The sequence below is a fragment of the Leptodactylus fuscus genome, chromosome 2, assembly GCF_031893055.1.
Source record: "Leptodactylus fuscus isolate aLepFus1 chromosome 2, aLepFus1.hap2, whole genome shotgun sequence".
Classification (NCBI taxonomy): Eukaryota; Metazoa; Chordata; class Amphibia; order Anura; family Leptodactylidae; genus Leptodactylus; species Leptodactylus fuscus.
Window position 1 is genome coordinate 175,580,737 of NC_134266.1, and position 25,295 is coordinate 175,606,031.

The window sequence follows — 25,295 nt, forward strand, 5'->3', positions numbered from 1 at the left end:
CTATGCTATGTGCTGCTATAGTACCATAAAGCTTGTATTATATGCCTTAGTTGTCATAGACACCAGTGCCAGTTCTCACAATATCACCTGTGAGGGAAGCCCGCCCATACAATGAATATACAGTACAACCTGACCCTGCGTCCCCTCCTGGGATACCGAACAAGTGCTTGCACTTCCATGTTTTACCAGCAGGGGGTCACTACAGTATGTGTCATAGGGAGAAGCTGACCCCGCCTGCTGGCGGACTCTGAGCTCTGCTCAATCCTCTTGTGGTGCACACACACAGTCCCTGCCGGACAGGGAACTTCTCCTGTGGGCACGGTGCCCACTCCGCTATTACTTGTCATCCTCTGTGTGATCGTCCAGCTATGTACTAGTCTGCAGTGTGGACCTGGATTGTATCTCCCTCTGTATTTCTCAGCCTGTGCTCCAAGGCTGTCACCTGTCGTAGATAAGGTAAGGGAATTTCTAGTGTTATATGGCTTTAGCTGCGGAGGTTATATATTATGCATATAAGTGCCTATGATAGATGGCTGCTATTTCACACTAGTGCCAGCCTAAGGTGTTATCAGCTGTGACTTTGTGCCCCTGTGTTGTGTGCTCAGCCACCTGGTGCCATCCTGTGTAACTCAGTCACCCTGGTGCCACCCTGTGTCCCTGGTCTAGTACTCACCTGCATGTTAGGGCTATGTTATATACACCCTGGCATGGATGCTACCTGGCTGGAACATACAAATTTGGACATTTACCAGCAATTTGGTCATTATATGTAGTGTTAGAAATGCACATTTTGGTGTCCACATACTGCAATGGTAATACAGATTAATAGAGTTCTAGAATAGATCTATAGATGTAGCAAGATGTTTGATAATCATTTCCAGATATGTGGTTTGTGCTAGAAATATACAAAGAGAACCTGCATAGTGAATGAACGGACCAAGTCCCTGCCATATCCCATTTATGTCACCTTCTGTTACTTAGTAAATAAGTATTAATTTGCTCCCTGTCTTTTGACTAGTATAAATAATGATATATTAGCATGGGTACTGCCATGCGGATTGCATTAACACTCAGCATTTTCTGCAAAGTCAGCATTTATTTTGCCCAGCTCTCTAGTGCACTGGCAGTCAGTACAGATCAGATAATAAAAGTTTGTCAAATTCTTGTTTTAAGCTTTTTGGGAAAAGTATCTGAAAAGAGTTGTCTCATAAAAACAATTCTTGTCCATAATGGGGGTCCTCAGCTTATGACCCACCTCTATGAGCCAGAATCGAGAGCTGCCTCTATTACAAGGACTGACAGTCACCTGAATGGCTTCCAGTCTATGTTTGAGCCCAGCAAAATCAGTTATATGCCATGGGGGTCAACCTTTCCAGAGCCATATTGTGAAAAAGATTGCCTCTAATATGAGAACACCCTTAAGCTCCATTCACACAACTTGCAGTGAAATGCAGACTTAGGGTGCATTCAGACTACGTAACGCCGGGCGTGTATGAGAGCCGTACACGCCGGCATTACGGCAGACTGCCGAACACTTTCCATTCACTTCAATGGGAGCGCTCGTAACAGCGGCGTTTACGAGCGCTCCCATTGAAGTGAATGGGAAGTGCTCGGCAGCCCTGCTGTAACGCCGGCGTGTACGGCTCTCATACACGCCCGGCGTTACGTAGTGTGAACTTACCCTTAGGGTGCATTCACACTGAGTAAACGCTAGCTTATTTTGTAGAGTAAAATTACACTTGTAAATTTTGCTATCCCATTGACTTCAATGATATTTTTTTACAAGTGTAAAAATACGCCTGTAAAAAATACGCCTGTAAAAATACGCCTGTAAAAATACGCCTGTAAAATGTCATTGAAGTCAATGGGATAGCAAAATTTACAAGTGTAATTTTACTTTACAAAATAAGCTAGCGTTTACTCAGTGTGAATGCACCCTTATTGTAATGTCCACGACATACCCATTTTTTGGAACAATAGGAGTACATGGCCAGAAAACTGATGAAAAATCTGTGAAACAGATTTTTCTCTTTAAGCCTCACAGGCTCGCTGTTCAATTTCAAGGTGTATTTTTGCCATTGTAAATGAAACCTTTTCATCACACCCATTAATGAAGATTATAGTATAACAATAGTTTTGCGTCACTTCCTGGTATTATATATTGTATGGATCCTATGACATTAAGACCTAGCTGTACTATAGTGTGCTCTATTACAATTTTCTTGGCCAATTTTTCTGAACAAGAACAAAAAAAAACAACTTTTTCTGCACAAATAACCTAAGAGAGATTGAATGAAGGCACCTGCAATTTATAATAGATAGTATATTACTATTATCATTATCTTTCACCATTCCTCTGCAGTAGATGAGCACAGCTCCACCATAACTATATGTCACTCTACTTACTTCAGATGTTTTTCTTCCTGCAGACAGGTTTATTATCATTATTGATTTAAGGTTAAGCTATTTCAGCTACAAAGATAATGTATTATGGGATACGGGACCTTAGCCAAGCAGGAAACAATATACCTTTGACATTTGTCTCTATAGTGTCTGGGTTTCACTGGCGACTTTGGTCATTGTTTGTAAATCTTCAGAACTTGAAGCAGGCCTTGCATTTCCAAGTAAGCTAAGGTTACACAATGCTGTTAGTTTCTGGGAATGTTAATGATGACTACAGTAGTTACTCCTGGCACCTGTAAATCAGGTATACTCCTTGGAGGATTACCTGGGGTAGTATTCAACCTTCATGCTATACAGCAGGCATGTCAAACATGCGGCCTGCGGGCCGCATGCGGCCCTTTACAGGCATATCTGCGGCCCGCACAAAAGTCTCAAACTTTGTCTCTAAATTTTAGAGATAAAGTTTGAGACTTTTGTGCAGGCCACAGATGTACAAAACTCACGCTGCTATTCGCTGTGTAGACGTGATGTGACGTGATGACGTCACATCGCGTCTACAACTGTTAGCGCGAGAGAGAGTGCGGCGGGGGAGCGAGGACTCGGAGTCGTCGGAGAAGTTAATTTAATGTGTGTACACATAAAGGTGGAACATGAAACTGGGGACAGATGAAGGAGGGGACGGCATGAGGCTGGGGGCAGAGATGGAGAGGACATGAATCTGGGGGCAGAGATGGAGGGACATGAATCTGGGGGCAGAGATGGAGGGGGCATGAATCTGGGGGCAGATGAAGGAGGGGACGGCATGACACTGGGAGCAGAGATGGAGAGGACATGAATCTGGGGCAGAGATGGAGGGGACATGAATCTGGGGGCAGAGATGGAGGGGGGCATGAATCTGGGGCAGAGATGGAGGGGACATGAATCTGGGGGCAGATGAAGGAGGGGACAGCATGACACTGGGGGCAGAGATGGAGAGGACATGAATCTGGGGGCAGAGATGGAGGGACATGAATCTGGGGGCAGAGATGGAGGGACATGAATCTGGGGGCAGAGATGGAGGGGACATGAATCTGCGGGCAGAGATGGAGGGTACATGAATCTGGGGGCAGAGATGGGGGGATATGAATCTGGGGGTAGAGATGGAGGGGGGGCATGAAACTGGGGGCAGATGAAGGGTGTATATGTAAACAGATAATTTTCTTTTATGAAACTAACACAATCTTCTCAGAGAACAAGGCTGACTGATCACCACTTATCATCTTTGATCAAAGTAGGCACTGCGTTGTCATTTCAGCCTGATATACCAACAATTGTTAGCACAAAGAGGTGTCAAGCCTCAGGACAAAACACTAAAAAAGATTGAAAAAAATGATAGCAAATAAATGTTTAGTTTTTAATTGCTGTATTTTTGTTAAATATATTAGTTGCTGTTGCGCACTGCAAATATATGTTGCTGTTACATATTACTACTTCATATCTTGTTTTCATGACTGCTGTTAAAATACGTGTGTGACATTAGCTGCTGTGTGCGGCCCTCGCAACAACCTCTTGTTACTCATGTGGCCCTCGGGGTACCCTGAGTTTGACATGCCATACAGTATACTTTATCACCATGGAGATTTACTATTCAGTCTTATTAATATGGAAATGGTTTTAGATTTAGCATTTTTAGGTTACTCTTAAATCACATTAAGTTACTTCTTAAAGAGGACCTTTCACCTCCTGTGGCATATGCTGTATTATATACCGCTAGAAAGCTGACAGTGCGCTGAATTCAGTGCACTATTCTGTGTCCCGGTGAAGAGCTATTGGTGCCGGTACCATAGCTCTTCACTGTTAGAAGGGGGTTTCTGACAGTCAGCCAGGAATGCCCTTCCTAACAGTAGTGTCTATTGTGCTGTAATGTGAGAGTGGTGAGGAACACCCCACCCCCCTCCTAATAGTACTCGTCCATAGCATCATCACTGGGCGGTAAGCAACGCCCCCTCCCTCTCACAGTACAGCGCAATAGACCCTTCTGACAGTGAAGCGTTATAGTACCGGCACCGATAGATCTTCACCGCTTTCTCGCAGTGTATTACACCACATGTGCCCCAGAAGGTGAAAGATCCTCTTTAACTACAGAATCCTACTGGTTGTAAAGTTTGCAGAAGTTAAGAGCCAGACTAGCCAGCCAGGAAGCCACATTGAAAACGTACCAATTTCAGCTTTTTTTCTTTTTGCTATTGCTGGGTCTGCTGCAAGATGTCTGCTGTGGACACCCCACAGAGGACCTGCCCATGTGTCTGTAGCCTAAAAGGGGTTGTCCAGGATAAATGTATATTTTAAACATAAGGACTCAAAAACATGCAGCTGCAACAAAAAACACTGCGTTTCTGTAACATGGGGCCTATGCCTCACACAGTTTTTTTTCCCCAGCTAGCTGAAAAAACAATCATTCTGCTCTATCTTGACGCAGAATCACAGCAGTGTGAAAAAACTGTGCCATGCGGCAAAAAAAACAAACACAATTTCAAGACTACTTAAAATAAAATGCTGAAAATTGAGCTAATTTTAGAGGCAGTTCTTGTTAAACTTGATAAAAAAAAGTTATCATGATCATGCACTTATGACATTTTCCCGCCCGCCAGCCCCCCGACCCCCTGCCATGCATGTAACTGCAGCGCAACAACATTCAAATGAAATGCGCTGGGTGACCATGAGTGCTAATGTGCAAGGAAAATGTAAAAACACTACACTAGGACTGTGACCCCATCATTCTCACATTCAGACCTCTGAGACATCCACCAACAATGTGATGGCATATTCTAGCGACTTATACAATGGCAATATCTCTCTCTGAGGCTAAGGTCACACATAGCAGGTCTGCTGTAGGTATCACCCAGCAGCGGATTTACCCATGGTAATTGCAGCGGATATGCCCATGCGCTGCCAGGTTTACATTCTGCCAATTTGCCACATGTGTCCTGGGTCCAATGCTGAGTATTCTTTAGAGAGAATGTAAAGCAGCATGTCTTGATCAAAAATTCACTGGTCAACCACAGAAAAAATCTGTGGGAAGGAAGCCTTATGGGCTATGATTCTAATTATCCATATTTTTTTTGCTGCATATTGTAGAGCCAAAGCCAGGAATGAATATAAAGAGCAGGAGTTTCAGTCTTTCCTTTCTATATTTTGTTCTTTTTTAATCCATTTCTATCTTTGGCTCAATGAAACACTTCCACAAAAGGCCTGTGTGATCCCAGCGCCACAGATGAATTTTTGGCTAACCAGCCGTTTCCTCCAGCAGCAGGCTGCATTCTTGTAGAGGTGGGTTATTCATTTGCTAATTGTTTATAAGGAATGGTTGCTAAACTATTTCAGCTCAATACAGTAAGCTCTCAGAAATATTTATAACTGATAATAAACTTAGATTGAACTTGAGTCTGTTTCAGAGTCCAGAAACGTAATGACCTGCTGTTCCCTGGCATTCCTCAAGATTCCTGGGTTTTGACCCTGCAGGACAATGCAGCTAGATTGTTTTGCTCATTAGTATGACAATAAACCGGTCAATACTATTCTCTATTTATTTGGCTACATTAGTATGCTTTGATGTAGAAATTTCTACACATACTGTGATGGATACATTCTCTTGCATAAACTTTAATAGCACAATCTGCTTGCTCAAGTGCATCTTGTACTAGTACCATTTGCTAAGTCGGACATAGATACGGATATTTTATATTTGTTGGTAGATGCCTTTGATTTTGACTTAATGCGCTACAATCTGATGTCTATGAAGACCACAGTTTGGACCCAACAATTTACATTGGGGAAGCAATGGTCTGATATATTGAATTATAACTATTCTATCCTGATTTTCCATAATAAGGATACATGCACACAAAAGTGTGCATGAATAGTTCAGTGGGAAAACGGCAAGGAGGGCACACGGATGATATCTACATGTTTTCTGTGTAGTCCACAAACCCATTCATTCTCATTAATTGATAATACATGATCATATGTATAGAAAAGAATGGGCACCCTGACAAAGCACCCGGTCACTAGCATGAAGACTGTATGACACCAGATATGCCTGGCAGCCACTTATCCCCGTCTCACTTTACATTAACCTCCTCTTATTATAATAGTCAAAAACAAGAACTATTTAAAAAAAAAACCAGATGTGATTTTGTAACAAATAAGGGCGGGTTCACACCTGCACCCGGTTTCCGCTTTGTGGGTTTCCGTCTCCTGCCCGAGAAACTGGACAGGAGACAGAAACCTGGCAGTCAGTGTCCGCCCGTGAGCGTCTTCTGCCTCTCCACAACTAATCTTTTTTTTTTTTAACCGAACAAAAAGTCCTGCATGTCCGACTTTGTATCCGGTTAAAAAAAAGTGGTTTTGCTGCCGACAGGCACAAAACGCTCATGGAGGTTTGAAAACTGACTGCCGGTTTTTGTCTCCTGTCCAGTTTCTCGGGCAGAAGACGGAAACCTGCAAAGTGGAGACCGGGCACAGATGTGAACCCGCCCTTAGCCATGTGTAACCAGACATATAGTCAATTGTTAGGTCTGGGTTTGCGCAAGGGAAAGCACTAGAATAGTTTAAAGGGATCCTATCTTTCAAACACTTTTTTTTCTGAGTAACACGTCGGAATAGCCTTAAGAAAGGCTATTCTTCTCCTACCTTTCGTTGTCTTCTCCGAACTGCCATTCTGTAGGGATCCCGTTTTTTTTTGTCGGTATGCAAATGAGTTCTCTCGCAGCACTGGGGGAAAGCCCAGCGCTCAAACAGCACTGGGGGCGTCCCCAATGCTGAGAGAGAACTCTCTCCAGCGCCGCCTCAATTTTCGTCAGCAGCATCCTCTTCATCCTCTTCTTCCAGCGCAGGTTTCAGATGTCTAGGCCTTGGGCAGAGCAGACTGCGCATGCCCACAGGCCACAAGAAAATGTCTCAGCACCTATAGATCCAACAATCTATTCAATAAGCCATGTTAAAAAGTATGGATCAAAACATTTAGTCATGCCATGTTTTGGGCTTACATTAAAAACCCAAATCTGTGTAACAAAAGAAGCCTATGGGTATTGTACTATATACTTACAGGTACCGTATATACTCAAGTATAAGCCGACCCGAATATAAGCCAAGGCCCCTAATTTTACCACAAAAAACTGGGAAAACTTATTGACTTGAGTATAAGCCGAGGGGGGGAAATGCAGCAGCTACTGGAAAATTTCAAAAATTAAAATGGTCGGAATTTTTGGGTGCAGTAGTTGCTGGGTGCTGGTAAAGGGGAGGGGGTGTTTTGGTTGTCTGTCTGCCCCTTCCCTGAGCTTGAGGACTGTTTTTTTTTCCCCCACTTGGAATTCATCCTTGCTGCATATAGGGTATCTGCAGTGCTCCTATTAACCCCTTCCCGACAGAACAGGAGCACTGCAGGTACCCTATATTCAGTAGATCGGGCACTTTCAGACACAGGGATACCTAATGTGTATGTGTTTCACAGTCATTTTCTACTTTTATATGTATTCCAGGGAAAGGAGTGATTTAGAACTTTTATTTATTTTATTATCTTATTATATTCTATACATTACTATTGTGGCTGGTCATAGACACCCCCCTCCCAAAAAAAAAAAAATTTCTTTTGCTTGACTCAAGTATAAGCCAAGTGGGGCTTATACTCCAGTATATGTTTTTGTTTAAATATGTCAATGTCAGATCAATACATACGCTTTGTACATACCGTATATACTCGAGTATAAGCCGACCCATCCTAATTTTACCACAAAAAACTGGGAAAACTTATTGACTCGAGTATAAGCCTATGGGGGAAATGTAGCAGCTACTGGAAAATTTCAAAAATTTAAATGGTTTTTGGGTGCAGTAGTTGCTGGGTGCTAGGGAAGGGGAGGGGGTGTTTTAGTTGTCTGTCTGCCCCTTCCCCGAGCTTGAGGACTGGGGTTTTTTTTCCCCCACGTGGAATTCAGTCTGGCTGAATATAGGGTATCTGCAGTGCTCCTATTAACCCCTTCCTGACGGAAGAGGAGCACTGCAGATCCTATATTCAGTAGACCGTGCACTTTCAGACACAGGGATACCTAATGTGTATGTGTTTCACAGTCATTTTCTACTTTTATATGTATTCTAGGGAAAGGAGGGATTTAGAACTTTTATTTATTTTACTTTTTTATTATATTTTTTTAAGCTTCTTTTTTTCCCCACTATTTTATGGGAGATTCTATACATTACTATTGCAGCTGGTCATAGACCCCCCCCCCTTAAAAATTCGGCTTATACTCGAGTATATACGGTACATACTCATTGAACCATAAAAAAACAAACAAATTGTTGGAATTAAATGCAACTTTACATATGTGAATGTAATGATGACATATGTAAGTAATATGTAATATTAGAGTGAAAGGATAAGGTTATTATAGAAATTTGTACAATTGAAAGGAATTTTTTAGACATTCCAAATTAACCCTTGCTTTGTGTGGGTGAGCATTATCCTACTGAGAGGAAGCCCTGCCTTAAGAGGCAACATATGTGTTTGCAGGATGTATTGGGGTTATCCCTGAGCTTTGAGTGTCCATACAAGGGGTGGCCAACTGCCACACGCAATGCCTCCCCAGTAAGGGTCCATTCACACAGAGTAAACGAGCGCTCATTTTGGCAAAATACACATGTTAAAAAAACACATGTAAAAATAAGACTCCCATTGCCTTCAATGACATTTTACACATGTATTTTGACGTGTTTTTTGACGTGTATTTTGACATGTTTTTTTATACGTGTAAAAAAATGTCATTGAAGTCAATGGGAGTCTTATTTTTACACGTGTAATTTTTGCACATGTATTTTGCCAAAATGAGCATGCGTTTACTCCGTGCGAATGGACCCGAAAGATTAAAGCACACACCACAAGGTCTCTCCATATTCAAATCCAGCCATTGCCAGATCCCATATAGAAGCTAGATTCATCACTAAAGAAGATATACTTACAGTCCGTAACAGTCCAGGTTTCTTGTTCACAAAACGTATGCAAATGAAGGTGATGGTGGCTGTCTGTAAGAAGCAGGACAGATATTGGACACCATGACACCAAATTTAAATCTGCTAAATGCTTTAAAATGGTCCAGACAGAGACTGGGGTGTATAATGAAGTTGCCACCTTTGCCTGGAAGTTGGACAAGGAAATTTGGAGATTCTTGTGTTTGTCAGCAGATCAAAGGATCCTCTTTCCTGGTGGTCTGCCTGGGCCTTGATTCTCTCAGTTTAATGATGCAACCCCTGTTAAAGTCTGTCAACTGGGCAAAAACTCTTGTGTGGGGGAGGCATGACTAGCAGCCAACAATCCATCGTCAAGATGTATGCTACTCCAAAGTAACCTTCGAAAGCCTTTTTATTGGACTTTAGGCGATGCACTTTTATGGCCTTTTGTGGGAAAACTCAGTGTCTGTTCATTCCACATCTATATCATTTATGTACCAGGAGACATAACTGCATGCAGTTTTGCAGCAATCTGACATCTCTATCTGGGTATGTTGTGTTTTTTGAGTGTATATAGTGTGAGAAGGTGACAGGCAGAGTGCTGGAGTCCAGGTATATCAGCCCTAGATTTCTGACATATGTGCAGTCCAAGGTGGATCTGGTGTAGGCCTCAACCCAGGCGTAGATCCTGGGCTCATTACTGGCCCATAGAAGGCTGCAGAGCCTGCAGTTCATGGGAGTTCCATGAGGTGAAAGGAGGTGTATGGTTCTGTCCTCTAACCCTGAGTCTGGTGAGACAATATTGCCACTGTTGTGTTCATATGGCTGGAAGTAAGCCACATGTATAGTTAGGTTATCAGTTCTGTTAGCTAGTGGCTCAGACAAGCAGGTTTTTATTTTGTTTTTGCCTGAAGTTAAGGCTGTAGTTTGTTTTGTTAATTTTGTGTCTGAAGTCAAGGTGTATTTATTTTACTGTTTTTTTTTTTTTTTTTTTTTTTTAAATAAACCAATTTGCTGCACATTTTGTGTCCCTGTCTTGATTGTTTGGGTACGAACCACTGCTACTACCGAGCTAACTTCCCCACAATAGATATAGGAAATACATATGTATAGTAAATGTTTGGATTTATCTGCTTTCTATACACATACATGTAACAATAGAATTCCAAATTGAAAACTTATGTAACCTACAGAAACTTTGAGAGTTTGAGGTCACAGAATCTGCATACCAACACATTGTATAGTATGAGGAATTGGCGAACAAGAGACCTTGCTTACCAAGGATGTCTCCTACAGCCATAAAATCTTATAGGGATTAAACATTTCCATAGCTGTCCAGTCATTTTCTAGCTGAAACATCCTTGATGTCTATTGACTATTCTGACATGAAGTGACTTCAGACATGATTGTGAGGATATTGTTAACCATCATGGAAACACTTCAGAATCTAATATTAAATATTCATTAATCTACATTGTGTCTGTATCATATGAAACCATTGTTTGCTCCATCATTCTTTCATGGGTAAAAATAAAGTGGGATAAGGTTTGCCTGGAAAGTACAGGGACCCTACAGTAGAAAACTAAGTCAAATAATATTTGCGTGTCCATATGTTAAAAATCAGAAAATATAGCAGTAGCCAAAGAGAGTTATGTTACTTGTACTTATAGAGATATTCGCAGCATTCTGTCTAGAAAGTACAGGTAAGTCTGTCCACACTTATATTACACGTTTTTCTTCATCTAAGACAGAATTTAGATGTTTATATGACATCTTTAAACATATGATATTTTGTTGCAGTTTAGTTGCTGTAGTACTACCGTGTGGTCAACAAATAAAGGTGTTGACCAGTCAAAGGCAGACCTTTGCCTTTCGATAAGCCATTGTCTATTAACATACACGTAACGTCTTGTCTACCAGCAGTGTAAGCATTAGTCATAACTGTTATCCACAGAAATGTTCCATGATGGTGAAAGTTTTTCTCAAGTTCTAGATGTATAAACCAAATATAAAAATGTGTAAAGTGAAAAGAAGAATGCAATGATTTGAAGATCTCATATAATCACATTATAAAATAAAATATAGAACATACAAGAAGCTGATAGACATTTTTCTATTTCATTTGAAAAAATGTATTAATTTAGAAATTGATGGCAGCAATACCGCTCAAAAAATTAGGACATAAAGAAGAAGCTATATCAACTCAATCCAGAAATCACGCCATCTTCTTTGGGCCGAAGCTCATTTAAAGGGATTCTATCATTAAAATGCAATTATTTCTGACTAACACGTAGAAATAGCCTTAAGAAAGTCAGTCCATTTTAAAAGGATTCTATCATTAAAATGCAATTCTGACTAACACGTAGGAATAGCCTTAAGAAAGGCTATTCTTCTCCTACCTTTAGATGTCTTCTCCTTGCCGCCGTTCAGTAGAAATCCGGGTTTTCTTTGGTATGCAAATGAGTTCTCTCGGAGGAATGGGAATCATTTGCATACCGAAGAAAACCCAGATTTCTACCGAACGGCGGCGTGGAGAAGACCTCTACAGGTAGGAGAAGAATAGCCTTTCTTAAGGCTATTTCTACGTGTTAGTCAGAATTGCATTTTAATGATAGAATCCTTTTAAAATGGACTGACGCTTGGTTCACCATAGCGTAAACTTCCTGTTATTTGGGTCTATCAGGGGACACATGGACAACGGTAACATACGGAGACCAACAAACCCGATTGACTATTATGGGGTCCATTGGGTGTCCATTGTTTTTAAACTAAGACCAACTAAATAAAAAGTCCTATGTACAGGACATATTCTACTGAATTTCTTTGGACCCCGTGACATTGTCTCCAATGTGAATGTAGCCTGAGGCAAAACTGTTTTTTGATTATATGAATCACGCCATGTTCTGTGGACCAGAGACCATCTGGCTTTTTATCACCGTACAATTCAGAAGCCTGTATCTCTGATGATATGTCATAGGCAACTTACACATCTTGAAGACACTGTGAATACTGAGCAGTAATAAGAGCAGGGATACTCAACAGGTGTACTGCGGCCTGAATCCGGATCGCAGCCACTGGTTGTACGGCCCTTTAATTTTGATAATGGTTGGGAGAAAAATTCATCTTCATACTGCTGTCCTTTAAGTCCTATAGATTATACTAGTAGCAGGGATCAGTAACTGTATATTTTGCCTGAACAGCACCTATGCAGAAGGCAAGGACAATTGCCAATCCCCATTGTTGCTATTGTAAGGTATCATGTTTAGAGGACAGCAGACATACTGTGTGTGAGGGAGGGACAGTAATGAAGAATTTACTGGAACAGAGGCAGTAATAGAGAAATATACTGTGTTGGGAGAACTAAGGAGCATTATACTATGAGGGGTAACTATTGTGGCATTAGTCCCCCCTCCCACATACAGTATAATGCTACTTAATGTTCTCATACAGCATAAAATACGGATGATGCTGGATATGTTCAGCTTGGTACTTCACCTGGTCAGTGGACCTTTACTAAAAAGGCAACAAGGCAAGGCTAAACCACATACTGCATCCATCACAAGAGCATATAAAAAGAAAAAAATGGTAGTGAAGCTCAACCACAGAGAAGCAAACCAAGTGAATGTGAACTGCATGAACAGCAATAAAGGCTGCATGGAGAAAACCCCAGACTGCTTCACTGGGTTAGCATAAGCATATTGAGCAGAAAAATATACTCCAGTATGCCACAAAAATTTAAATTTAACTTTTATTCATGATTGGTTAAAAAACATACATGAACAAGGATCCAGACATGTAACAAAAAACAGATTAGCTTACGCGTTTCGGGAGATAAACCTTGGTCCCTTACTCATAGCTTCACTCTATGGGGCAACATTCCTCCCCCAAACCTCCAGTAATTTATGTCTTCACTTCCCAGATGTTTAAAGACTGTTATAACAAGAAGAGAGGATACGTAGTGCACGAACGTTCATGGAATTGGGGTTGTGCCTGGGTTTACTTGTTATTTAGGGATTTACTGTTTCTTGCTCAGTCCTGTAGATATCAATAGATAATCCAGAGAGAAGGGCAACGTATATAAAAAATTGTTTGTGTTTGTTCCATTGTAGCCAAACCTGCATGGTTATTCCTACCTATATAAATCATGAATAATACAATATTAGATGTGGGATTACTAATGATTTCCCATAACTGTAAATTCTTTGTAGCTAAAGTTTTCCCTGCAGTAAGCCAAGATGACTGCTTGACATCTGTGCTGTGTTCACCCACTATACAGTCCATATAAATTAATACTGTAAATTTAGCAGATGAGATATATAGTGTTACAGGGAGTCAGTGTGGCTGGAACAGTTATACAACTGAGGCCTTATTCAGATACAATTTGATGGGTGTTTTACAGGTATAAGCAATAAGAGTGAATGGGTCTATTCATATGTCTGTTTTTTTTTGTTTGTTTTTTGATGGACCGTTTTACATGGCTGTCAAAAAACTGACATTCTATTTTTGTCTGTTTTTATGGATACATAAAGACGCATTTTTTATGGTCGTACAATGGATTGATGTCCAAGTTATGCTGTTAAAAAGTGAGTATATATCCCTTGTTTGGAAATCAACCACTGCAACTTTCATGATAGTTATTTGCAATGGAATTATACCACCCTAATTCCAAAGTCAATAAAGGATCTAGCAACCTGGAACTAGCCTACTCTTTCCTGGGTTTGTAGGGTTAATATAGTCAAAATGGTTACTTTACCGAGAATTCTTTACTACTTTGGCACCTTGCTAACCCTGGTAACATCCTCATCCCTTGCAGGGTTAGAGAGTGAAGTTTTTCACTATATTTGGGCATATAGAAGGCCTAATTCCCAATTTGACTTCAGGCTACTAATTTTGAGAGACCATGTCTCTACAGGGCAGCAGATAGTAGTTTACTTTGTTTTATATATAGTATGTTGAATTAAAATGGACTTTATGGCAAGTTATTATTTATGAATTTATAGAATTCATGTAGCATCTAAATGGAGGACACCGACTCTTTGCATGTCATAGGCCATTAGATGTGTCGACAAATTAAAAAGATCAATGCTGCCATAACGGATACACAAACACTATGTCAATAAAATGTGGTAGATTAATAGGTCACTTGCTCTTGGCCTGTCTTATTGCCTAAGTTTATAACCCCTGAGTTATGAAATCCTGATCTTGCATTCCCCCATAGGGTGTGACTCTTACCATTGAAAATAGTGGTGTCTTGATTTCGTAATTCCTTCATTTTTCATTCTCCAATGTCTTGTTTATTTTCTTCTTGTTCTTCATTTTACTTATGTTTCATCTTCTATCTTTATATCACATACAACGGATTAACTTGTATTGTTTATTCATTACCTATCCTTTATGCTAGGAGATAGAGACTGCTATCATGTGAACTTTGCCCCAATCTCTTACCTAACTTGTATTTGACGAGTTTGATACAAATTTGTTAAAATTTTTATATTGGTTTTATTATGTTTTACAAATAAAATTGGGTCACCGCATTATGACATCTATACCTTTTTTTTTTTTTACTGTTTTCCTGAAGGAGATCTATAAGGGCTCTTTATTTGCAGGACAAGTTGTATTTTTTATTGGTACCAATGTTTGGTATGTATGACTTTTTGATCACTTTTTATTGCTATTTTTTTTGGGGAAATTAGGTGACCAAAATATGTTATTTTGCGCATTGCGTATGTATTGTAAGACAATGTGTACAAGGTGTACATCTCACTCAGACTACTAAGGTGGATGAGATGAGAAAACTCCAGAAAGAATGTTTCTCAGCAGATAACTATTGTCTGCTGAGGGTTATTTCCAGCTACTGGGCTGGATTTTTAGGAATGGCACGTAGGTTGGTAGTGGGACCTGTCATTCCACCCCCCTCCAGTCCACACTTTGGGGATGTTCCAGCAGCGACTCAGCTGTTAAGAGTCTCCTTGTCAAGGAGGCTTAAGAAGTCAGTTCCAGCAGCAGACTTTGGGCAGAGCTTGGCTGGAGAGCCAAAGAAAGAGTTCATATTTGTGGAGCTGTGTCCTGAATGATTCTACTGGCTTTTGGATTTCTGTTATCCTAGGTGAGGTAACCTATTCTAAGTTTAGTTAGAGCTTAGCCGGGCAGGGATTTATTTTTGTATTGTTTCCTTTTGTTGCTGCACTACTTTTTTGAGTGAGAATAAACTCTGCTTTTGTTTTGGACTAAAGAAACTGGACTTGTGTGTCTATGCCACCCCACCTAGCAACCCCAGACCCTAACAATATATACATATTGTTTTTTTTATGCTGTTCACTGTATGGAATACATAATGCTATATTTGGATAATGTTGGCTTATATGCACATGGGGATACCTAACATGCTTGTTTAGTTTTTGTTTACATTATGTTTTGTTTTTTTAAATGTAAAGATTTTTTTTAAACTTTTTTTTTATCTTTTATTCTATATTTTACACTTTTTTTTTTTTTTACACAAGGGGACTTAAACCTGGGACCTCTGATCCCCAGTGCAATGTACAACAATACATCATATTGAAGTACATCCACACATAGGATCCCTATTGGAACTATGCATAGGTAGTCAGGAGACAGTTGCTCAGCCTCCAGGCCACCATGGCAACCCTTCGGAACCCGCAATCATAGGGGTGGCGGGAAGGAGGGGAGGGTGATCTTCCCCAGAGCCTTCTGGATGCTGTGATTGCTATTGGTCACAGCATCCAGGGGATTAATCCATCAAAGTCAGAATATCTTCCGACTATGGCTTCTGGTCCCTGGACTCGGCTGTTTAACACAACCAAGTGCTGGAGCTATTGCCGCAGGCATAGCTGATGTGCATGTGGCATTATAGCGACATACTATTACTGTGCTGAGCGTTTACTACATGTTCAGTGGGATGGAATAGTGCAGAACAGGATTGTTTTTTCTGTACATAAAAAAATGGACATGTGAATACACTTATTCACTCTGATTTTAAAATGGCAGTCACACAGCCATATTATTCACAGCCATCACATCATTCATAGTTGTGTGAACAACAACTTAGTGTCTGATCGCTGTAAGTTCAACAGCAAATAAAAAAACAGAGTCTTTGAGTTTTGAGTTCAGCGTTCTGTCAGTCTTCATAATGGATTTGTACTTCATAATACTTTCTATGCATGTTGAAGCTTAGCTGGGTGCTTACTGTGTGTTTCTTCGGCTTGTCATTACTAATTGTCTCTGGTAGTGTGTTTAGTCTCATGTAAGCAAATTACGCTAGGTCATATTATCCTTTGGAAATTTAATCTGTTGTCAATTTGTGGCAACTGGTATCCTGTAAGGTCAATGCATGCATATTACATCACCCAATCAGAAGCCTTACTGATGAATGCAGTGACTTTCAGATGAGTATACTGACCTATACAGAGGTGCAGAATACTGTCTTTTTATTGAATGTGTTATCCAGTTTAAAAAACCCTTTATATTCTATTATATAAGGCTTATTTACTAAAGGGGGACCCTATTCAGAATCCTCATTCTTTGACCATACTGGAGAATGGATTTCAATTGGAGCCGTCTTTTTGGTCAGGGTTTTGAGGCGGATACGGCATCTGCCATATTTAAATACCCAATACCGCGTAATAGTGTGCCAGATGATGGGAGGGGGTTAAGGGGACTATATAAGATAAGTGTGTCAAATTTGATCTACCTCAAATAGATTCTTGCCATTTGTATATGTGTGAAATAGTTAAAAGTTTTTGGGTTCCAATCATTGAATGTATAGAGGATAGATTAAAGATCAATTTAAAACTACATTTGTACTTGCTGGGAAATATAGGCTGTATCCAGGTGTCCATGTAGGTGTGTTGTTACAAAACCTTTTTTTGAATTCTTCAATTATTGTTGCCAGACCTTGTCCAGAACAGTCTCCCCTGTTACTCTTGGAGAGGGTAAATGTAAATACTATTCATTATGAACTAGTGAGCTTTTCCTGTTATGGTAATTTTTTGAAGAAAGTTTGGTATCCTTGGATCCATTCTTTGCCTCCATTGAAGAAATGATGTTCATATTTGATAAGGTGTTTTTTTTGGTAGGTTGTTTTTCTTCTTTCTAGTTGTGTTTCTATAAAGTATAATTTATTTATTTTTTGGAAAGGTGTATTTTATATATGTTGATTACTACAATATTGTCTTATTTTTTTTGTACAAAAAATAAAATAAAAAATAAGTAAAAGCTTTGTGAGCCAAGGATATGTACCCATGCAGTGGAAGGATTCTCAGTTGAGCTGCTATATCTTTAAGGTTACCGTGTCAATCTGGGAAGATTCTGCAGATTCCCAAGTTTGCTGGGCTTTTCCAATTAGTAGCTGAGAAGACATATATAAAACCCCTCCCTCATGACCCATGTTACCTTCTAATTTTGTTCTCTAGTTTGGCTATGAACCTGATCATGCGTATTGGATTGCTTTTCTGACCCTCGACTTGTTTTATGGTTATTTGTTTGCCTGCTAATTGTGCCATTGAGGTGTCCATTTGGATTAGACCCTTTGTTTTCTATTGAATATTGGTTTTGTCTCCTGATACTGCCTCTGAACATTTCTTCTGGCTTTGACCCTTTACCTGAATGATTATTCTCCTGTTTCCCATCTGCCCTGTAAGTTAATAGTGGGTTTTGGCTTCAGTTAGTGGAACGTTTATTTCCTCTGCAGTTCCAGGTGGCGATAATTTGGCCGCCCAAATTCAATAGAGCCCATCCATCACTTGTGGGCCAGTCTGAGCCTGATGACTCCTGTTCTCAATAAAGATTTGAGTCCCACAGGTTCGTGAGGATATGCCATAAATATCTCAGATGGGAATGTCACTTTCATTCTTGTAACAATGATGATAAATGTTCTCCTCAGGATAGGTTGTTAATATCTGATTGGTGGATGTCTGACATTCGGGACCCTAAGAAAACAGCTGTGCTGATGACATCATGTTCCTCGGTCACATGGTAGAGTTGTACCTCAGTCCCTTTCAAGATTGACCCCTGCATCCAAGTGGTTTTAGAGGGAGGGGGCTTCCTCATGGAGACATTGGCACCGGGTGAATGAAATTGCAGGGGTATGATTCCTTTTCTTGACAGCTATGGGTCTAATGAAGGCCCCCAGGTGGTATAATGCATTGCACTACATAGGATATCATAAGATTATAAGTTAAAGACCCCTAGAGGGGATAAAAAATATCTAATAGTTTAAAACAAAACAGTAAAATCACACAATAACCTCTTTTAGGCTAAGGCCCCACGTAGTGAGCTGCAGCAAAAAATACTGTGGAAATGACCGTGGTGGAAATGTATTGCAGTTTTTTTCGCATCATTTTTCTCAGAAAGTCCACAGAGTTTTCCTTTGTGGACTTTCTGTCACTATTATACTTATGTGGAAAATGCAAAAAACTGTTTTCGCAGGTATAATTGACATGCTGCAATTTTCAAAAATGAAAGCATTTCCATTGCAGATTGTCTTCTTTGTGGATGGGATTAGCTAGAATTCCATCCACTTAGCAGGTACTGTAAAACACAGCATTTTTTTCTGCTGCGGCCAAAACACTACATTTTTGTGGAGTCCCGGTCTTAAGTAGCTTGGAGAGTCACTCCCGAGTCTATAGACAATCTACTTCTTGTAGCATAAGCTGGCAAGTTACTTAGTGTAACATCTCACTTAGACTGGGGCCCCACGTGGCATAAATGCTGAAGTTTGCAGCACTTTTACTGTCACTGTGTAGCAAATAGTATCCCCTATAGGTATAATTGAAGCTGAAACTCCACAGAGGAAACCTCTGCGAACTTTCTGTGAGAAGCGCTGCGGGAAAAACCGCGATAAGTTGCCGTTGCACTTTTTCTTTCATTGCTTTTTTTTGCTAGGGGCCACTATGTGAGGCCTTAGCCACAAAGTAATTCCTTATATTTCTCCTCCCTTGACTTGATTCAATAAAGGATTGGTAATGGCAGTTTACAGATTTATAGCACGCAGGTGCTGAGGCTTTATAACACACTGTTTTCTGTTGTTTGAGTTTTAGTTACATAATGGGTGTGGATCTTGCTGCCCGCTGTGTCATAATACTTCTTCTATCCTGTTAACACGTCACGGCCACTGAGCAGCAACCTGTATTCTTGAAGTACAGCTATTGTGAGAAATTATTGTTTCCTAAGACCTAATTTTGCTAGTGTCACACACAGACTTTTTGTTGCAGGTTTTAATTAGGTCCTTACTTTATATTTCTCATTCCCATTGAATCCTCTCCTGGCTTTGGCAGAAACTGTAGCCCAAATTGCCACAAAAAGACCCCGAGATATTCACCTCCTTAGACTATTATGGAGTCCCTGTGCTTGCCACGCGCTGCCCGAACGAATCATTTGTGCGGGCAGTGCGTGGCAGGCACACGGACCCCATTATAGTCTATGGGGTCCGTGTGCTTTTACAGCACAGTGCTTGTAATTGCAATTGTATTTCGTCCAGGGGGTCTCCATGCGGACTCTAATTGGACAGAATACATACGCTAATATGATCCAGGGGAAAGTGATGTAAAAGATCAGTTGGGGGTCCATCACCTGGGATCTCATAAAACAGATGGCATGTAATATGGATATTGAAGGAGCCCCACACAGTATAATATGCTTTACAGGGAACAAATTATATGAGAGGCAGTGGAGAAGGAGGGGGATATTTTCAAAGAAGCAATAGGGCAGAAGAATAGGGGACTGGACTGAACCTGATGCCACATTGTAGCTGTAAAAAGTGACACTCTGTTTATACAGCAACCCATGCTCAAAAAAAAGAAATCACACTGGATCATGTGATTTATTGAAGAACGTGAAAGCAAGATAAGGAAAAACACAGTGATTAGACAACTATTGCCATTAAGGAGACGGCCTTTCATAGAATATAATGACTCAAGGAAAAAATACCATAGAATCCCTTTAACGCATGGTTTTTTTTGGTCCGGATTTTGACATGGAACCCGCCTCAGAATCCGGCTCAAAAAACCGTCTCCCATTGAATTAAATGGGTTCCTTTTTCCGCAAGCGGTTTGTTTCCGCTTGTGGAAAGAAGAAGCAACATGCCCTTTCTTGACGCGGATTCCACAGCTGATTGAGCTGCGGAATCCGTGGTTCAAAACTCTCTTCCGACTAGGCCCATTCATTTGGGCCTAATCCCTAGCGGTATGCCGCGACTGGACACCTTAAAACTCAATGTGCACTGCTGCGGCATCCAGTCACAGCTAGCCGTGGGAGAGGTTTTTTGGAGTGAATTTTGCACGTTTCCCGGTCACAGACCAAGTGTTTTTCTTTCAGCCCCTAGTTTACCATAGGACCTATATTTCTGGCATCCAGTTTCCACAGGACCTATATTTTTTCTATGTAGTACTGATTCCTTTGCATTTTGTTTGTTGGCCTGTCTTTTTGAATAGCAGATGTTTACTTACATTGGATCCATGTAGATGCTCCATTGACACAATGTACAAATCATCCACTGTGGACAAATCACAATCCTTAGTCCTATAATCTCCAAACTGAAGTTGAAAATATATTGCAAAGTTGCGGCGCTTATACATATAAGTTTTATACAAGTTTTTTTTTTTTTTTTATGTAAGGGCTCACAACCCCTTTAAGAACTCTGCAGACATGAGGAGTGAAGGCTACAGTTGTTGTTTGCTCCCTGTTGTAGCCTCCAGTGTGACATGGAAAACAATACAGCCAGACATTCCGTTCTGCTTCACAGACTCCGGAGCTCAAATCCCACTGACATTACCCTGCAGTTTTGTTAACTTCAATCTAGCTTTACTTTGCCTCGGCTGACCTGAATATTTTTATAACATCTCAGGTAATATATGCTAACATTCTCAATAACTTTTCTAGTAGTGCTAAATTCAGTTTACACGATAGAAGCTCTCTCACATAGTTTACTGATCAGAGATTCTGACCTCACCAGATCCTGAATCACCAACGTTTTCTTGATGCCTACAGACATACCTATACTCAAAGTAGTATTCTACATGAGTCGCTAAGTTCACATTAGTGTTAGTTCACTGTTCTTGTCCATTGGATGATCAGAACAAGAGGCAGACAGACCACTGAAGCAACTGCCACATACGGAGGCCGACGGATCCCATTAGCTATAATGGGGTCTGTTGGGTGTCCGTTGTTCTTAAATTGAAAGTGGCGGATAAAAAATCCTTTGCATTTAGGACTTTTTAGGACCAACCAAGACTACAAAACAAATGTGGACATAGCTTTACTTTCTAAATTCTATACATTGATCAGCCATTACGTATACATACATATAATATTGTGTAGGTTTTCCTTATATCAAATCATCCTTAAATTGGTTTTCCACTTCCAAATTGAGTTTTTAGGTTGATGACTTATCCACAGATCGCACAGATCAGCTGTTCTAGCAGCCTCCTAGTGGACATGCAGCACCGCTCCTATTCAAGTAATAGGAGCATCACAGAAGGTCCGTCCATTGCATAGTGGTGGTTCTGGTGAGCTGCATGGTGGCTCTTATTGTTTGAATAGGAGCGGTGCTGCCTTTCCACTGGCAGCTTCCACACCAGGAGGCTGCTAGGACAGCTGATTTGTGTGGGGTTAAAGTGTTGGATCCGGAAAACTTCTATCCTGTAGAAAGGTCATCTGTAGGAAAACTTGATTCAGGTCCAAAAAATCCCTGCCACTCAATGAGGCCTGGACTTCACAAGGCCTCTGAAGTTATCCTGTGGTACCTGGCGCCAAGATGTTAGCACCACATTATTTTAAGTTCTACAGTTTGCAAGGTGGGTGAATTTCACTTTTTTTTTCTCAAGACATCCCATAGATACTTGCTTGGATTGAGATCTGGTGTATTTGGAGGTTAAGCCAACACTTTTACTTACTTCTGAAAGGTCCCTCTTTTGGAGGGACAGTCCCTACTTTTAATTCACATCTCTCTGTCATTCTTTGCTTCTTCAATGTTCCTTTTTTTGATATGGCTCGAAAACAAAAGGGAATATAGACACCGAGCAGACCGTAGTGTAGTATTCTTACAAAACGTTTGGAACGTTTAAACAGAGGAATGACGCTCACCTTGTGAAGTTGTGAGCCCAAGTCACAACTCTGAAATGGCAATACAATGAGACCGAAGGGTTAATCTTCGGGTTGAGGCAGCATGTTCCTAACACCACATGGGTGTATAACCGTATACACAAAGGACCAATCCGGATGAACCCGGCACAAAAGGAACTGCGCTCTTCTTAGTGGCAAAAACAGATTTATTGGCAACAAACTCACACACAACGCGTTTCGGGCGTATAACCACGCCCCTTCTTCAGGTGTAATAGTTTCTACAATCAAATCATAAAATACAATGTAACATCAAAAAACTACCAAGAGAGGTATACCCAGCATCTATATGCATATTCGCGCCACAGAGTACATTTAAACGTTCAAAAAAGTCACAGACCTATGATGTACACACGATAGTGTTAGGAGAGGACAATCTCTGTCTTTTAAGTGGATGTCCAAAATACACTGGCCTTCAAAGAATTCCTTTATATACTAACCAGTCCCTTTTAACAACGTTTGCATGTCATAATACTCACCAAAACACATACAAGGGGGTTGTGGAGGCTTCAAAAATAATAATGAATAAGTATGACCCATAATTCAGTACTGGCCCATGCCCTATAAAAATCAATATTACATATATGAGGGTGTCTTACCTTCGCTGCTGGGAGAAAAGGTTCGCAGCCCAGCGGAAGGCACGGTGATTTAAATCATTGGTGGGAGTGGATAGAGGAAGCTGCTGCTTCCCGCGCGGGCGCACGCGCTCTAAGGTGCACGTGTGCCCGTACCAATCTGTGGCAGCGCGTCTCAAAATACAGAGCGCGCATGCGTCCGCTCGGCCGGCCCGCGCATGCGCAGATTTGTGTGCCGGTCTGAGACGCTCCGAGCTCTAGCAGACGCTGCGGACTGTCAGCGCCTGCCAGAAACACATACGGAGCAGCCTCTAACAGAAGCTTCCTACATGTTCCAGCGATTGAGAGCTCAACTCACAAAGGGGCAGGGGTTCAATCCCCTCACTTGGTTCTCAAACTTGTAACCTTCAAATAAGTGGACATAATAGAAATGGCCGCAGATGCAATGGTAAATATAATGGCAGAATATAGATAAAAGCAAAAACAAAATCAACACAGATAAGATTTTAATGTAAAGATAATTGGTTCTAACGATACCAATCCCATGTAACCACCCAAAAAAAGGGGGGGAATATAAATTATAAGGTAATAAAAAGTGGTAGGACTGGTAATAACTTATGGGGACTATATCGACATAAGTAGTCACTACTATGACACAAGAGACTTGTTTACAGCCAAGTAATAAAGAAAAGAAATTTGATTATAAATTTAATTTTTTAACTACTTTCAATGGCAAACACGGGATTCTTAGAAGAATCCTACACAAGTACTGGCCAGTTTTACGTGCCGATCCTTATCTGAAGAAGGTGTTGCCACCAAATCCTAGTTTAACTTTCAGGCGGGCACGCACACTGAAATCCATGTTAGCACCCAGCAGACTTAAAAAGAAGAGACTGGTTGGTACTAGTCTCTGCCCGAACCCAGCACCTCTTGGTAGTTGGAAGTGTCGGGGCAAGAAATGTAAATGCTGCAATACTATTCTACATGGGGCTAAAGATATTTGTAGTACCAACACTGGAGAAACTTTTAAGATTAAACACCATTTATCATGTGATTCAAAATATGTTATCTACGTCTTGCAGTGCCCTTGTGGCCTGCAATACGTGGGTCGTACCATCCGAACACTTAGAGAAAGGCTAAACAAGCACCGCTCTAATGTTCTGAATAAATTTGAAAAACACAGTGTGTCCAGACATGCAGCCCGTTATCACAACGGGGATTTTAGGGAGTTCACGGTGATTCCAGTAGACCATATACCAGAGACATACCACAATAGGTTTCAGCTTCTCAGACGCCGTGAAATGTTCTGTATTTACTGCCTCAATTCGCTGGTCCCCACAGGACTAAATGAGGCTTTGGAGGATATAACGGGTTGAGTTTTTCCACTATAATTTTAGTACCCTAGGGCAAACACCATATTCAGTTTTTATGATCTCGATATTTATACAGTAGTTATTTATTTGTGTAGTTTTGAAAGTTTTATTCCTATGATCACTAATGTCCCACTGTACATATAGGTATTACCGCATTTAACCAAACCTAATAGTGTATTGTAACAGTCATTTTAAAGCTGATGATCTTATACTTATTTATTGAATTTTATATTTATATTTTTACTTATGTCGATATAGTCCCCATAAGTTATTACCAGTCCTACCACTTTTTATTACCTTATAATTTATATTCCCCCCCTTTTTTTGGGTGGTTACATGGGATTGGTATCGTTAGAACCAATTATCTTTACATTAAAATCTTATCTGTTTTGTTTTTGCTTTTATCTATATTCTGCCATTATATTTACCATTGCATCTGCGGCCATTTCTATTATGTCCACTTATTTGAAGGTTACAAGTTTGAGAACCAAGTGAGGGGATTGAACCCCTGCCCCTTTGTGAGTTGAGCTCTCAATCGCTGGAACATGTAGGAAGCTTCTGTTAGAGGCTGCTCCGTATGTGTTTCTGGCAGGCGCTGACAGTCCGCAGCGTCTGCTAGAGCTCGGAGCGTCTCAGACCGGCACACAAATCTGCGCATGCGCGGGCCGGCCGAGCGGACGCATGCACGCTCTGTATTTTGAGACGCGCTGCCACAGATTGGTACGGGCACACGTGCACCTTAGAGCGCGTGCGCCCGCGCGGGAAGCAGCAGCTTCCTCTATCCCCTCCCACCAATGATTTAAATCACCGTGCCTTCCGCTGGGCTGCGAAC

General features: G+C 40.8%; 1 protein-coding gene across 1 annotated transcript in view; it reads left to right on the top strand.

The window, feature by feature from the left end:
• Window positions 1-259: 259 nt before the first annotated feature.
• CRACDL (CRACD like) overlaps window positions 260-25,295 on the top strand; it is a 62,424-nt gene continuing 37,388 nt past the window's right edge. Inside the window, exon 1 of the mRNA XM_075265184.1 lies at window positions 260-456. The gene's annotated coding sequence lies outside the window, so the exon portion shown is untranslated. The remainder of the gene's footprint in view (window positions 457-25,295) is intronic.